This window comes from Phyllostomus hastatus, unplaced genomic scaffold (assembly GCF_019186645.2).
Source record: "Phyllostomus hastatus isolate PE091 unplaced genomic scaffold, TTU_PhHast_1.1 phas_contig_58, whole genome shotgun sequence".
NCBI classification, from domain to species: domain Eukaryota; kingdom Metazoa; phylum Chordata; class Mammalia; order Chiroptera; family Phyllostomidae; genus Phyllostomus; species Phyllostomus hastatus.
Window position 1 is genome coordinate 47129285 of NW_025333916.1, and position 18340 is coordinate 47147624.

The following is an 18340-nucleotide window of genomic DNA, read 5'->3' on the forward strand; positions in this document are numbered from 1 at the left end:
ATAGCCAAGTTCTGGAAGCAACCTAAGTGCCCATCAGCAAATGAGTGGATCAAAAAACTATGGTACATTTACACAATGGGATTCTATGCAGCAGAGATAAAGAAGGAACTTACACCCTTTGCGACAACATGGATGGAACTGGGGAGGAATATACTAAGTGAACAGTAATTTGTTTAAAAAAACAGTAGAACCACCAAAGAGAATGTGAAAGTTTGAACATGGATTACAATGGAAAAGCCTTTATACTGGTCTCTGAATGACCATTCAACCCATTATGTAGATCAGAGAAACTAATGAAGCTGGTTGACCATGAGAGATTCATGAACTAGCCATGCAGACAGTAGTGCATTTGAAAGACTGGTTTGGCCTCTGATACTTTGTTCTAACTTTCTATCACTTGGCCATATTCGTGCCTTTGGGTCCCATGATACATTCCAAAATAGTTATAATCACATTCTCCTTTTTGCCACTTAAGTCTGATTGTTTTGATGCCTTGTAACTATAGCCAAAAGAATGTGAAAAATAAATATTAGTTTTTATTAATAGTTTACTGGGTGGTCTGATATTATTTTTGTTAAAGTAACTCAGAAAGAAAGTATAAATTAATAATATAAATGTCAACTCATATTTCCAAATATAAGTCTTGCATAATCTAAAATATAAAATTGATTTAATGTCATATAAAATAATATTTTATATAAGTTATACAATGTGGCATCATATAAACATGTGTTTCAAGTTTGGGTTTGAGATACTTTATAATGGTATATTCTGAGCAAGAATGCTATCATAATAACAATTATTAATAGGTTTCTAGAGACCCATGCTCAGTTCCTCTTCTAGGGTACAGCTAGTCCTTATGTGCAGACTCTATATGTTAGCGTGTTTGGATGTTTACAGAGCATCCTACGCAGTCAACCCGATGAATTCTGGATAGCGCATCGAGGGTTGTGGATTAACGTCTACATAATTATGACTCCCTGAGTGCCCTTAGATATAATTTCAGACTTTGGTGTACAGTACGATGATCAGGTATTCCATGATCAAAAGATTTCATTGTTAGTTAAGAGTCAGATCCATTCTCTTATTAGAGAAATAAAAACTATCTAGGGTAAAATGGTCAATTGGCTTAAATTATATGATTGCTGGGACAGGTGGGAGGATGTGGAGAAGGGTGTAGAGGATATAAATGGTGATGAATGGAGACTTGACTTGGAGTGGTCAACACACAATACAGTGTACAGATAATATGTTGTAAAAGTGTGAACTTGAAACCTGTATAATTTTGTTAGTCAGTGGCACCCCAATAAATTCAATAAAAACAAAAAGATAAATTATATATGAATATAAATGTACATCTATAATATTGATTTATATTAATTATATCAGCTGCCTCTTTAAAACAGCATCACTATATCTTGTTAAAAGAAGAGAAAAGGAGTTTTCATATCTATGTATACCTGCGCCTCTCTTCCATTCTATTTATATTATTAAAGTTAAGAATGACATGTGATTTGGGGAGAAAAGAGAAAGAGAAAAGTTAATGACAGATTTGAATGAGCTGCCTTTTGTTGCAGAATTTGAGTTTTAGAGTACTTTTCTGAATATTAAGTGAGGAGCTATTAGAGAAAGCCTTAATGTTTAATACCTCATTCTGGTGGAAATGTCATGGGTTAAAGCAGAGACCAATTATAATCCCAAGAATCAGAAATACTCCTGTTGTGTTTATGCCAAGTTTCAAAACTACCATGCATCCATTTATTATACTGAAAAAAACAGTATTTTAAACATCTGAGGAATCTATTTGTCACTCTAAAAAACATCAACCTTAGTCATGAAAACTCTACCAATCCTACTCCACAAAATGTTTCCCGTAATAAAATGCTGATCTGGATTCCAGAAAGTGAGGGAATGGGGTGCTTGTCAGTAACTCTCCTTTCTTATGTTGCGGGGAAAGGTGGCAGAATACGGAAAGTATATCTAAAGGTACAGTTTCCTCAGGATATCCCATGAAAGAATGTGTTCTCCCTGGAATCAGGTAACTTAAAACCACAAGCACTGGAGGATATCTTTCTGCAGGTATAAAGAGAAATTTCTTATTTTCTAAAGGCAGTGGAGTTGCAAACTCCCGCCCATGAAACGGCTCCATTAGGCCAATGACTATGGGCAGAGCTGCCTGACCTGAGCTCCCGGCCAGGAGATAAAATCTCAAACATTATGGATGGACCTAGAGGGTATTATGCTAAGTGAGGTAAGTCAGGCAGAGAATGACAAATGCCATATGATTCCACTTATATGTGGAGTCTAAAGAGCAAATTAAATAAATAAGCAAAACAGACTCATAGACACAGCGAGCAGACTGATAGTTGCCAGAGGGAAGGGGAATTAGAGGACTTGAGTGAAAAGGATGAAGACGTTAGGAAATAGAAATTGGTGGTTACAGAATAGTCATGGGGATGCAAAGTACAGCATAGGGAATATCGTCAATAATACTGTAATAACTATGCAGGGTGCCAGGTGGGTACTTGACACATCCGGGGGGACACTTTGTAAAGTATATGACTGTCTAACTGATCATCCATACACCGAAAACTAATATTGAATATAAACAGTAATTGAAAAATAAAAAAAAATACAAAAAAGTTATTGAGCTTAGATAAGTTGCAGTCAATAAATATGTAATAGTCTAATTAAAAATATCTGAGAAATAGGATAGATAGGTAGATGGACAGAAAGATGATAGAGAGACAGTTAAATAGAGAGACAGTTAAATAATCTCAGAAACATGCAAAAGAATGCTAGGATTGAATGACACTCATTTTTCATCCAGACGGAGTTTGGAGAAGGAGGGCAGGGCAGCTGCACTTTCCTCAGAGGCAAGAGCCACAGGCCCACGTTACTTTGTATATTGAACAAGATGGGCTTGGGGTTGTCCTCAGCTTGACTAAATTTTAGACATAGTTTCACCCTGCCTGCAGGGCCCTGACTTACCTTTTCTCAGAGCATGTACTTTAAAAAACTTGCCGTTGTAAATGCTTTCTCGACCTCTTTGAGATATAATTCCCCCAGTTTCCTGTCAGTTTTAAAAGACGGAAACGTTTTCCTCAAAAACCTGGGAGCCATTCGTTTGAAATGTAGTCATCAGGAAAGGTAGATTTGTTAACATTTTCTGGGGATCTAATGTATCACAGGGTGATTACAGGTAATAATACTGTATTACGTACATGGATGTTGCTGAGAGAGTAGATCTTAAATGTTCTTATCTCAAAAAAGAAACAGTAAGTATGTAACAGTGTGGAAGTGCTGGCTAATGCTAAGGAGGTGATCATTTTGCAGTATGTACCCACATCAAATCAACATGCTGTACACAGATGTAATAATTTTCAATTAGTAATGGATACTTATCAATTATAGAGAAACTGTGTTTTAGCTTGCCACAACCTCCTACAATTAGTTAATGCTTGAAGTAGAAAAACTGTTTTGCAACAACCAAGAATGAAATATTTGTAAACAAGCTATTGGGTAGACATTAGTTTGTCCTAATGAATTTGATTCCTATATTTTCAAGCACACACATTACTTATTTGCTTTACAGGAATTGAAGTTTTTATCAATAAAGGAAATTAAATTGTGCTAATCTGCTTGAAGAGTGAAGCTGGTTCCGGTTTAAGAGCTCTAAGTGATCTCAGTAAACTTTTCTCAATAAGCTTTTCTAAGCAGTAAAGTTTTGCTACCTTGTTCAATATACACTTAAATATTGAAGACAATGCAGCAGGACTTTACTTCTGTGTGTAGTGCTATTAAAGCAGCAGCACAAAGGAAATAAGCAACTTCGGGAAAGCATACAAGATGACAATACTTCCTTTTCAAAAGTAAATGTAAATCACATGTATTTCTACTGTAATTACAAGGTGAGGTATGCATATATACACATGTGTGTATTTGTATATTTCTACAAGAGCTGAATGACACTGTATAGTCAAATTATGTGAAGCTCTAAAACAAGGTACGTATTTATGTTGATGTTTGGTTAGAGTACAATTATAATTTAGTACTTTATGCACATTCCTTTCATACTCCTACTTTCGATTTGTTAATCGATAACATATACAGTAAAAAAAAATGCTTCCTTACTATTTTGAAGTTGCTTCTAAACCAGATTTATTACACAAAATATATCTGCATTTATAATTTACCTCCAATTATTAAGTATGTTAAGATGATTAAAATATTTGCAAACATCATTTGAGACTGCTAGATTGAAGCTGAAGATTCAAAATATTTAGAATTTCAGATAGTACTTTCTCAGGAGTAAATGCTACTCAAGATGTTAAGAGAATAACAAGACTGTAGAGCTACTATTGAATCAGAATCTATGCACTTGAATAAATGTGTGAATGAACTATCATCATAAAATAAAAGTGTTCTTCTATAATATTGCTTTTTAAAAAAGCATTAAAGTTAGACCAAGGCACACAGTTTTGTTCTAAAAGACATTTGAGTGAATTTTAAAGATAAAGAATGAATTATGGGTCAAAAACAAACATTCCTTTCATGTTATGTATATTTTGTTCCTGTTATATTGGCTTTATTTTAAAAATTGTAGTCTATAGTGATAGTTTTCTTTTATTAGTTTTACATATACCATTCATTCAATAAATGAGTTATGACTTAAAAAATTAAAGTGGAGGGAGATTGTTGATTTTAAAGTTAATAATTTAATCTCATTGTAATTCCTGTCTTCGATTTTCAAATTTTAAAAGAAATATTTCATTCAGACAAGGATTGAAGATGCTGCTTTTATTTTATTTTTTAACGATTTTATTTATTTTTATCAACAGGGGTAGGGATGGCCAAAGAGAGGAAGAAAAATGTCAATGTGAGGGAGAAACATCGATTGATTGCCTCCTGCATGCACCCCAACGAAGGAGAGAATTCACAGTCCAGGCAAGTGCTCTGACTAGGACAGTTCACTTTGCAGCACAATGCCCAACCAACTAACCTACCCTGGAAGATGCTAATTTTAAGCAATGCAACTAGCACTTGTTGTCAATTGTTAAAACAAAAAGGAAGGAAGGAAGGAAGGAAGGAAGGAAGGAAGAGAAAGAGAGAAAGACTGGATAGACAGACTAAAGACTATCCACACTTGTCCTGGGACTCTTACAAAACAACTAGGAGAGATTTCTAACTGTAACTGGGTGTTGCAGATGGAGACTGCACTGTCCCTTTGTGAAATGATAAAGTCCTCAGTAAGAGACCCCCTCTTTAGGGAACACCACAGTGGCCAGGTTTTCTGAAACCTGAAGAAGTTTCTACAAAAGCTTTCTTAACTATAAAATGTTTTTTGTCTATTTGTGCATGAGCAATTTGGACAAGCCCTTTTATCCTTTTGGTGGTTTATGAGAATCATCACAATTCCATGTTTTGTACAATTCTAGAATACACCCATTGTCATCCCAACAAATTCAATAAATTAAAAAAATAACAAATAAAAATAAAGTTTTTGCTGTATTGTTATTAATATAAATGGCTTTGATATTGTAAAATTAATTTATATTTTATATTCTTTCTTAAAAATAAAAATAGTGTAATTATACTGAAAATACATTGATTCACTGATTAATTGCTTGACTGCTTTTAGTTAATCACACATCTCAAAACAGGCCACATTATCATCACTTCTTCTTGAAATGACTTTTTTCTTCTTTTCATTGCTTATTCATTTTTCTTTTCATTTTCTGTCCCCTTCTTCAATCACTGATCAGTATTCTAATGTATTTAAAAATACTTTTTGATTTTTCAAAATTCATATACTGATTTTGTTTTAATTTACATACATAAAGGTTACATATCTATGTATCCATCTACATGAATGTACACATGTGCATACATATACACACATGCATACAATGTGCACATATATTTATATATGCGTGTATATGTATATTTAATTACCTTGCTTTTTCAGTAAGCAGTATATGTTTCATATGAACACATATATACATGTCAATAAAAACAATATTGGCAAGGCTTTAAATATTCTAAGGTTTCATTTGTGTTTTGCTAGTAACTCAATGCATAATCATTGGCTTATCAACAAAAATGTATTTGATTCACGCTCCCTATTGCTTTATATAATTTATAGATTATTATTTGGAAAAGTTAATACTTCCCTATTCTTTCACTTACAAAACCAGCAACAGGAATCTTGATGGTTTCCTATGGTCCAGACACCATTTTTGAAAGTAGGGATCAGCAATTAATAAAAGAGAAACTTTAATATGGATGGTTAGGAAAAAACTCATTCAGAATGTGGATTCAAGTAGACATAAGAAGGCAAGGGATTGAATCACACCTATCTGCATCTGTGGGGAGAACATGCAGCAAAAGAAATGAGGACTCGCTAACCCTAGGAGTGAGAGCATGAGTGAGATGTTTGTGTAAAGTAAGGAAGCTGATGCAGTGAGTAAATTGTTGGGAGAAAGAGAAACAGCAGATGGATTAAAAGAAATCTTGGGTGGAATGGTATACTTTGGACTGTAAGATCCCTGGAAAGACTGACTTTATCTCTGTGTAAGATGGGGAACCCGCAAATGATATGTTGCAGAGAAGAGGTAAGGTTTGAAACTTTGAAAGTTTTTGGAGCATAGAAATTTTTTGCAGTACTCAGGCTACCTGTGGACAAATTTATAACAAATAAGAAATTCTGCTGCCAGGAAGAATTTAAATATTATTATTTAAATCATTATCTATAGAATAGCATGCTGTAATGCAAAATCCTTCTTTAGAATTGTTTGGAAACATGGATTTTTGCTATGTTTAACATTAATTCGTTCTGTGAACCTGAATAAGTCATTAAGTCTCTTTGGCCTCTGTTTTTTGTTGTCTTAGCAAGATTGCCAGCTGAGATTTCTGCTGTTTCTTCCAGGTCTAAAGTTTTATGGCTCGGTGCTCTGCATCAACTTCTTATTCCTTGTTGTTCGAGTTGTTAGACAGATAAATCAGTAGCTGTATTTTACTTACTTTGCCAACCTGCCTTTTTTATTTGGAAGAAAGTAATTTTTCTTTCCTTCTTTCTTTTTTTTTCTTGCCACTATGTTAAGAAATAATTTTAGTTTGATGGTAGAAGATGGTTTGGTAGTATTTTTAAGTAGTCATTTAATTTCTTTTTTTCTTTTTTCTCTCTTTTTGTATTTTGAAAATCCACACACTCTTCAGAAAAATAAATCTCAAGCAAATTAGCTAATGCTTGCAGCTGATTTTCACTGAAGTCCATAGATACTGAAGCTGGTAATAGATGGAGAATTTATAATCCTACATTTTAAAATCTATGTATTTTCATTTAAGTCAAGGTAGATGGAATTCTTTTTCTTTTATATGTTAGAACAGTATTAGGAGTGAATAAAATCTTCAGGGAATGACATTTGGATGAAAATGAAATTACTCTGTACAAAAATAGCCTTGTGTAAAAAGTACATCTATTTGCATTGAAGATGTGGACAGCCCAAAGCCACAAAGTAAAAGCGTGGGTGCCATTGGGTCTGTGGTATGCACTTTGGCTATGTAAAAGCTGCAGCTATGACAACAACATTTATTAAGAACCCACAATATGTACACACAGATTCCTTTCCTCTGTGAAAAATTTACAACTGGTTCCTCTCGATTTTTTTTTAAATGACTGTCTAATATTAGCCAAGGAAAGTGGATGTTTCTTCCATCTGTGGTTTCAAATTAAATTTCCCCTTAAATCCATACTTTCCAAAGGTCAAAATCATAAGCTACTCTGAGAATTCCCTACCAGGTTATTACTCCTGTCACTTTTGGAGAACTGATTACCAGCCCTACCATATTCTAGTTTTCAATTGAAAATGTGAATCACAACAATTTTGGAGCCATACATTTTTAACCTTGGCAATAAAGCTCAATTCTCAGTACCACATATTTCATCATAACATGAAGTGTTATAAATCATTTCTTAAATGCAAGAATGTAACTATTAAGCATCTGATATTTGTATTTAGTATGTGTAACCTTGTTTCCATAGGGAATCCATAATAGTCATGTACAAAACTCACTTGTCTCTTAAAAAGGTTTAATGTTGGCTTGATATACAGAGCTGAAGTAGATGACTAATAGATATCCTGACTTTTATCAATTTTCTTTCAAGACTTATTTTCAAGGTATATAACTGGTATTTAAATATATATACTTTCAATTTAATAATATTTATATAATACCTTTTATATGAATCAGTAATATAAAACTGATTAATATTTTGCATAAGATTAATGGTACTTTGATATTATTAACCATGGCCATAGAATAATAAGCACAATTAATTTCATTCACAAGAGGATCTTAAAAAACAAAACAAAGGAAGAAACTGCGTCCATCCAGACTGGTAGGAGGGGCAGAGACATGGAACAGACTGGTCCCACATCCAGGTATGGTGGATAAAAATTCAGGAGGGATATCTTGGGAGCAAGGAGGCCCAGAACCACACTGGATCCCAGCCCAAGGTTCAAGTGCCAGGAAGATAAGTCTTCATAACTTCTGGCTGCAAAAATCATTAGATATTGAGTCAGTAGAAGAAACTTCTAAAGTCCCAACCAGTTTCTCTTAAAGTACTCATACATGGACTTACTCAGACTCATTCTCTCTGAGTTCTAGCACTGAGGTAGCAGCTGGAAAGGCACCAGTGGTATACAAGGAGGAAATGAAGTGCCTGGCATCAAGGGGAGAACTGGGGGACAGCTTTCTGTCTAAAAGAAAGGTGGACAGAGGCCATTGTCCCTTTTCTGAACCCTCTGCCCCACAGAGGCACAGAGCCAACAGGCTGGTACCATATCTAAGACTCCGTGAGCCTAGATAACACTGTTTGTCCTACCCTGGATTTCTTCTGAGGCTCCTTACCACCCAATGTAAAGCTGTTAACAATACCTTTTCCATTTGAATGGCTGGTCTTCGCTTATGCTTCATAACTTTCTAAATATTATCAAATAAGCAACAGTTGACTTCAGTGAGCTATCAGCCCCTGTACCTCTTCGTAAGTAGCCCAGACACTACACTAGCAGCAACCAGCCTAGATTCACAGCTTGGCTTCACCTGGGAATCTCCAAGCCCAAAATAAGTAGCAGCCATCGCAGATTGCTCTCTAGCTGAAGCAAAGTGGCCCTGGACAAAACACAGGTGTGGGCTGCCCTTGGGCTGACCTACATGGGAAACTCCAGGGCTTGCAAACCCAGTAGATAGCTACAGAACATGTTGGAGCACCACCACCCTGCTGCTGCAAAGCAGCTTCTCCATGGAGGACAGAGGTTGGTCGTCAGTGGTCACAGCGAATCCTTACAACTGACTGGCCTGGGTAAATCCCTCCATTGACCTACCAACAGCAACCAAGTTTCAACTACAAGAGGAGAGTATACTTGGCCCACATGAAAGGCATACCTTGAATGCCCAGCTTGGATGATAGGACAGGTTGTGCCACTGGACCCTACTACATTAGGTCACAATACTAAGACATAGCAGCTCTACATAATACAGAGAAAAATAACACAAGGAGGCTGCCAAACAAGGAGACAAAAGAACATGGCCCAAATGAAAAAAAAAAAACAGATCAAAACTTCAGTAGAAAAACTAAACAAAAGGGAGATAAGTAATCTATCAGATGTAGAGTTCAAAACACAGGTTATATGGATGGTCAAAGTACTTAGGACCTCAACAACATAAAAAATATACAGTCAGAAAAAAAAGAATATAATAACTTACAGGGAAACAATAGTAGAATGAATGAAGCTGAGAAACAAATCAATGATTTGAAACATAAGGAAGCAAAAAGAAAACAACAAAACAAGTATTCAGAACAAGAAGAAAAAAGTGCATTAAAAATGAGGATAGTGTTAGCAGCCTCTCAGAAAAGTTTAAGCATTCTAACATTTGCATCATAGGAGTGCAGAAGGAGAAGAGAAGGGGCAAAAATTGGAAATTTATTTGAAAAATTAATGAAAGAAAACTTCTCTAATTTGGTAAAGGATACAGACATGCAAGTCCAGGAAGCTCAGAGAGTCCAAACAGAATGGATTCAAAGAGTCTCACTACAAGACACGTCATGATGCCAAAGGTTAAAAATAAGGAGAGATTGTTAAAAGCAGCAAGAGAAAAGCAGATAGTTATCTACAGGGTGAACTCCCATAAGATTGTCATCTGATTTCTCAAAGGAACCATTTCAGCCCAAGAAGGGACTGGCAAGAAATATTCAAAGTCATGAAAATTGGGGACCTTCAGACAAGATTGCTATGCCCAGCAAAGCTACTATCATTTGGAATCTAAGGTCAGGTAAAGAGATTCCAGACAAGAAAAACTAAAGGAGCTCATCATCACCAAACCATTATTACATGAAATGTTAATGGGACTTAAAAAAATAAAATGATTAAAACTATGAGCAATAAAATAGCAATAAATACATATGTAATATCAACTAAAAAAAAAACAAACTAAGCAAACAAGAACAACAGAGACAGAATCATGGCTACAAGGAGGTTTTTGATGGTTGCCAGGGAGGAAAGGAGTGTGGGAGAGTGGATGAAGAGGTGAGGGGATTAAGAAGTACTAATAGGTGGTTATAGAATAGTCATGGGGATATAAATTACAGTATAAGAAAAGCAGTAGCTATGAACTTATATGTATTTATACGTATGACCCATGGACATGAGCAATAGTGTGGAGATTGCCTCAGGGAATGGGGGGTTCTGGGTGGAGGGGGAAGAGGTGGCGGAAAACTGGGACAACTGTAATAGCATAATTAATGAAATATAATTACATAAACAAAACTTATTTTAATATATTTTATAGGTTCAGTAATGTTTTTTTGTTGAACATGATTTTTTGTCAAAATATTTTAAATCCTACATGTGCACATTGAAACACTATTAGGTAGGTTCTAGAGTACAGTGACTATTATCACCTGTGAAAATATTGTTCTTCTCCTGAAGAGACTACTGATATTATAGTATATTGTTCTTCTCTTGAAGAGTTCAAAAGTTTGTTCAAGTTTTCAGGGACACCCTATGCACCTGGGACCAGGAACAGTGCCATGCTAAGAACTACTGATGTAGTTCTTTGAGATGACAAAGATAAAGAAAAAGTGTTTACTGACATCAAATAATGTGGAAGCATAAACAGAAATGGCAAAATGTCTAAAGCTTTCACTGAAGAAAGTTTCACTGAGATGATAAAAAATCACTTTCTGCAGAATACCCAATGGAAATGTCATTAGTGATAAGATATACTACAGAATTCCAGTGGAGCATAACAATGTGGATAATGCCTCCAATTTTATAGTGATAAAATATTCTAACTACTTTTTCCAGGAATATATATTAAACTAATTTAACATAAAAGTGTTTTGATACTTTCCAATATTTTACAATGAGATTGTGATTGAATTTGTAAGTAAGATATTGCATTTTGATAGTCAAAAATAATATATGAAGAGTAGAAGAGTGTAACAATGAAGTATACAAAGTGCTTAATGGAGAGCCTAAGTAGTGAATAAAATATGCACACACCCAGACACGGGCATAGGCATTACATTCCATACATCAAAATTTAGAATTAGAAATATTTATATGAGGCATTGCATAAATTAATTTATATAAGTTGCCAACCAAGTATAAGTAGGAAGTAAGAAAAAGGTGCCATCAAAAATTATTCTAGTAAGTTTATCCCAAGATACTGGGAAAATGTGCAATGAGTGTGACTGAGAAGACATTTTTCTGGAAAGAAGTATTGAACTCTGGGTATGTTGAATTCAGCTGCTTATCGGATCCAGATGTAGATGCCAAGGAAGACGTGGGAATGCTATTCTCAATTTTTGGAGAGCCTAAAAAGTTTGGTAGAGTTTACACAAAGTTCATGTCATTGTAATATGTGGAATTCCTGAAGGAGGGTTCCTTATACAAGAGTAAAACTAATGTCACAGACAGGTTTCTCAATAACATGTATATCCAGAGAAAAAGGAAAACTGAGTTATTTTGAAAGTAAGAGCAGAATGAACACTTTATACGATTTTATGAAAAAGGAAAAACTTTTAGGGAGAAACCATCATCAATGTCAAATGTTATAGAAATGCCAAGTCACTTAAGGAACACACATATATGCACACATGTGTGTGCATGTACATGCTATTAGTTAAGGAGTTGTGGGCAATTTTCAAATGATAATTTTAGGCATTGGGATAAAAGTTAACATGAATCATACATGTTGAACCAAATGTAGTTGAAATTTTAGAGATAGGATCTGTATACTGCTTTTGTAAATATTTATCTGAGAAGGAAAGAAAAAGCAGAAGGAGAGCTGGAAATGATAAATAAACAAATAACAAGTATAAATATGTTAAGGCACATATATTAAATTAGAACATAAAAGATGCAAATTTGATTAAAATATAAAATCATTATGATAGGAGAAAAAGAACACCTCATTCACTGAAAACAAGTGTTACCTGTTTATTGATTACATCTAAATTAAATAAATGATTTCATTCACATTATTTTTATGTTATGAAGCTACTACCATAAAACACATTAGGACTTTATAATATCATGGCGATATTTATGTTAAAATGTGGAAAGTTATAATATACACACTGAATGAAAATACAGCGTATTTCTACCTGGGAAGTGTGACCATGAAATTAAAGAAATGTGAAAAAACATACTATAAAGATAAAATTTAGCTTACTGATATCACAATTTCTACATTATAAAATCAGCAGTAACAAAAATAAAAGCCAATATAAGTTCACAAAATAAATAAGTTTACCATTCCTAACATCCTCATTATCTAAGTACTCCTATAATTATGGCTATCTTAAAGAAATCTCTTCCACAGAAGCCAGTTAATAACTGATTATCTTATGGATGTATAACATTTGGACCGAGACAATACTTTAAACATCATATTTCACCTACATTCAATCATTTCAGTGGAGAATGTTGAAGGTGAAGTCTGCTCCAACGTCAGATTCTCACAGTTATAAATATCACTGAGTCACCTGTGCAGTAAATTAGGGACCAATCTACCACATAGTATGGAGGACATAAGATTCATGAATAACATATTTTAAAACCATTTTATTTTTTAATGAAAAAATCTATATGTTTTCATTCTTAATTATAGTAAACATTTTGTAACAATCTCCGAAGTATTCAAATCATGATTTTCTTCTAGCATTAATGATTTGGTTTACAGATTTGAATTATTTAATAAAAGTTTCTGACAGGTCACTTACGCAGCAACTTAAAAAGTTAAATTATCAAATAATTGGAAGAACTCTAGGTAAGGTGGCTGTATGAGTTAATATGTAATCCAAGATACTTTGCAGAGTTAAAGTGATGTTATAAATAATCACCAGGAACTATAGGCATGAACCAGGACTATACTAAGCAAACCAGGACAACAATCTCCTACAATACAGATCAAATTTATGTAAATATTTTTGCTTGCTTTACTAAATATAAGAGAGCATAGGTTTCTTTACATTAATTGTCCATGTCAAATATTTAAGTACTCTGTGTCTTATATAGAAGCAATCTCCCTAATCACCTTTTTACAATGAAAGATATGTTTGTATGTATGTGAGTACAGGTATAGTTGTATTTTTATTTGATTATCAGTAGTAGAAGCCTCCCTTGTGAGACACTCTTAGGCCTAACTTCAAAGTCATACATGTATGCATTATTTACTTGGCATAAATCCAATACTATTAACTAATGGAATGTGAAATCAGAAAGGCATAAAAGTGCTAAATTGCAAGTGAAGATGCCTGGTGATGGCATTCAGCATCCAAATACATAGGTAGGAGACATGGAGGTGAAGAAATAAACTTTATTGTGTCTTTTCCTATGTTTTTGGATGATATGATATGAATAATCGCTAACTGTTCTCATTTAAATGTACAAGTTACCCTTGGGCATTAATTATAATGTAACTGAGGCTACGAGCAGCAGCTAGAACCTGACAAATGTGTGCGTAGAAAGCCCCTTGAAACATCATCACTTTCCCATCAAAGAAGAAGCAAGGATATTATAACCAGGCAACTGGGACAACTTGTCAGTTATGTATAAATTGGGCAATAAAGAAAATAGCTTGACATAAGGGATACCATATCCAGGGAGAGCTGCTAAGGGAATGGAATTTTCACTTTAATTTGGACTTGTCTGCTGTAATTCTTCAACACTAGAAGACACCAAGTCACACGACAAAATTAATTTACAAATATTTAAACTGCCAAAACAGTAAAGTGATTGTTAAAATCTGCTCATACAGTAAGCAAAATATTTTTTCTTAGCTATAAATGAGGATATTTGACATACAGACTTGAACTATGAAAGAAAAACAATATAGATATTTTGGATTAAGAAATAGTTTATATGTACAAATTTTCATTCACCCTTGACTCCTGAGCAAGAGTCCTGAATATCTTTTTACCCACAGGAGAGCTTCATCTATCCCCTCCCCTGTTCTGTCCAGGAGCACACTAAAACTTAATGTACTATTATTTACCACTTTCTCCTTCAGTATTTCCAATTTTGATAAGGGAGTCTCAATTCAGGTACTTGAGTATTATCACAGGTTGGGTCCTCTGAAAGCAGATCCTGAGATGCTGTTCGAGGTGTGGGGTTATTTTTAAGGATAGTCCTCTGTCTGAGGAAGGGACCAAAGTGGCACTGGGCAGAGAGGGAAGCATGGAATGTCATTCTGGTGGATGAAGATGTTAGCGTAGGTAGCTAGATGTTAATAAAAGAAGTGATCAAAGACAATCAGACGTTATTAAGTATAATCAACTGGAGAGCATGAGCCTGCTTGCTTAAAAATAAGTTACAGCTTCACACACTCTCCAGGGAACCAAGAATCTATTCCCTAAAGATCACAGGAGAAGGGATAGAACAGTAAAGGGGGAGGGAAGCACATGTGCAGTAGAAGTCAAAATGGCCCAGGGGAGATGCTTTCACATGGCACGTGTAATAGGGGCCAATGTGGCAACCATAGAGGCATGTCACTCCAGCCTGGAGAAAGAATGGGTTGCTTGGAAAGCAGGCACAGTGCAAGCCTGTAAAAGCTTGGGAAGTTGATTGGTTATCTTGAAAAAACTCCTGGTCTGTCCCAAGAGATAATGTAATCCCAGGGAACAAAGTAACTTCTCCCTCTTGCCTGGGAAAATGTGCTCAGCCTGTTCCTTTGCAGGTTCTCTCCACTGAAGCCATGGGGGTCTAGCGGCCACTAGGGCTTCAACAGACCACGTGGGCTCTAAAGGACTAAGCTTTATTATGAAACAGGGACATTGGACACCAGCCTTTGTTTTGGTCTTGATGAAGACCAGAGGTCAGATTTTTTCTATGGCAGGATAGACAGAGATGAGACATTGGAAACCCAGCCTTCTATTTTTAGCCGAATAAATCTTGCCATACCACAATCTCCCACACATTGGTCTGCAGAACGCTTTTCCAAGTTCCCATGAAAGGACACGACTTCCACAGGCAAGAAAGACACAGGCGAAGCTCTGAACTTGGGATGGCCCTTGGCTGCTGGCATCAAGTGGCTAGGCCTGTCTCTCTGCTCTTTGGTGGGTCCCTGGATGTAGGCTCCCCTCCAGAAAGGCATGACCCCTGGAGGGATGTAACTGAGAAGAAATTTGGGGACATATGACCATGTCTACCACATTTTACATCTCACTCCCATAGCCATGCACTGACTCACTAGGTCTAATAAATTTTGAATCTTTAACATTTTTCTGCTACATTTTTTATAGTTTAGTTGCTACTGTTTTAATTCTGGATGTGTTTCGTTTTTGTTTTTTTATATTTGTCCCCATTTCTTTGCTTATAATAAGCCTGGGCAGCCTGAAACATATTTCATGAACTGGATAAATTGCTTAGCAACTTAACCCTGACTCCTATACATACAGGACCACACTGGCATCAGCTAACTTAACCTTCACTTGCACTTTGACCAATGGAACTGCTATAAATCTGTTTCGGTGCTATGATCTTCAAGATCTCCATCTTTTTGTTTGGGTTGTCATTTGTGATGTTAAAGTGTTCTCATACCTCTTTCATGTCAGCCTGTAAAGGTTCACTCTCATGTTAGAACACTTCTGCCCATTAGCAAGTGTTTATTTTCTGCCTTTAACCAGCTCCGTAATAAGCAAAGTCCTCAGCACATGTGAGCTGTCTCTGTGGTCACATTAGTGTAACATCTACGTGAACATCTCCTAATGAAATATCTGGTACATGTGGACACTGACAGTAGGCTTTTTCTTGAGGTTTAAGGAAAACGAGACTCATGTAGCTTGAGAGGAAGGAGGAGATTGAAGGAGGAAGAGGGGAAGTAATTTGGGGATAGATGGGCAAAGAATCAACTGGTTAAAAATGAGGTGATTTTAGTAACAGAAGAATTTTAAATAATCTACTGGCCAAATAACCATCTATGTGACATCAACAAAGTTACTTAATCTCTCTGAGTTTTATTTACCAATTATTTAAAATGTTGCTAACAATACATCATAGAAATCAAATGGGAATTGAAGTCACAGTTTCTGACACAGTTTGTATTTGTGTTCAATAAATTATAACAATTCTAGGTTGTGGGGTGAGATAAATGAGATTTCCATCTGTTCTGCCTACTGGCAAAATAACATTTTTAACAAGTTATTTCAAAATTTTGTTTGAAAAATCAAGTACCTCAGTATTGCATACACATCCCAAATGTTTGTTTAAAATATTTAAACATTAGGTTTTTAAAACATTAGCCACATTTAATTGATTGTTTTTCATATAGAAAAATATCACTCTTCAAGGTAAAGTTCTGTGGGTCTTTTAAGATGCTATTTTCATCCAATCATATCATTAGTTATGCACTAACATAAACACTTTCTGAATAAAAGTGAGCTGCTTTATAGAGTGGCCGTGGCATCTGTCATCACCATATATCTGTAGGTGAACTTTATTCAAAACAATTTTCTAAAGAGAATGTGAGACCTGAACGTGGGCACACCCACAGCTCATCTCAGATGGCTTTTACTGAGCTTTTAAGCTTCCATAAAAAGATTATAATCCTGATCCCACTTTGACTATTCACTCTGAATTCCTGAGACTCCTTAAAAGACATCTTTTCTGTTTGCCAGGAAGTAAAATTTCAAATCAATGTCAGCCAAAATTCACTAAATAAATTGTGACAGTAAATGATTTTCACGGATGCAGTCCAGCTTGCCTATATAATTCATTTTATTCATTTGTGGCTGTGGAGCGGTGTCACCAGCCTTCAGCACCTCGTGGCCAAGTCTCTTTGAAGGACGTTAGAGTGCCTGATTGGAAGGACCTGGGTGGCTGAGAGCAAGGGATTTCTCTGTTTCCTCTTGGTGCATCCTAAATTCCTGGCGTCTGTGTTTAACACACAACGAGCTGAATAAATATGTGTCGATGAACAGCTCCACTTTCGCACAGTGCCCTCCCCAGGGGGACACTCACTCTAAGTATCTTTCTAATTATCATTCCGAGATGAAGTACTATGTTTTCCCCAGATAATTAGTTTACTTTTATACCAGGCCCCTTGAAGATTGTAATGACACAGAGCTCCCTTTCACACAATTTTCAAAGTCCTGAACACAAACTTCTGTTTCACTTTTAGTAAATGATTTGGGTTACTACTGTGTATAGATTCAGCCTACTTCTAGCTATACATTATAGTGAAATTTTAATTTCTATACATTTTCCTGACTTCACTTTAGAATCTTTTGAAGTTACTTGAGACACTTTCTGGAATAAGCAAGTTACACAGAAAGAAAGAGATGTATCTAAATTTCTTTACTATTTGAAGATTAAACTGAATTTTGTATTGTCATTAAGGAGTGTTGTAAACGAAAGATCCTTACGGTAAAGGACCGCAGAGGTTTCCCCGGAGGTCTTTACCTACCTTCACCACTATTCCCTTCCTTCCAGAGGCATCACGCCTCCCCAGAGGCCACGCCCTCCCCAAGGGCAGCCTCCATCCGGAGATCTATCAGAACTGGGGTGGAAGGCACAAGCCCAATTATTACTGAGATGCTGCGACCTATATTAAGTAGAGTTAATTTTAATAAAAAAGGATGCCCTCAAGAATGGGCATGAGACTTTTTTTTTAAGATTTTATGTATCTATTTTTAGAGAGGGAAGGGAGGGAGAAAGAGAGACAGAGAAACATCAATGTGTGGTTGCTGGGGGTCATGGCCTGCAAATCAGGCATGTACCCTGACTGGGAATCGAACCTGCAGCACTTTGGTTTGCAGCCCGGGCTCAATCCA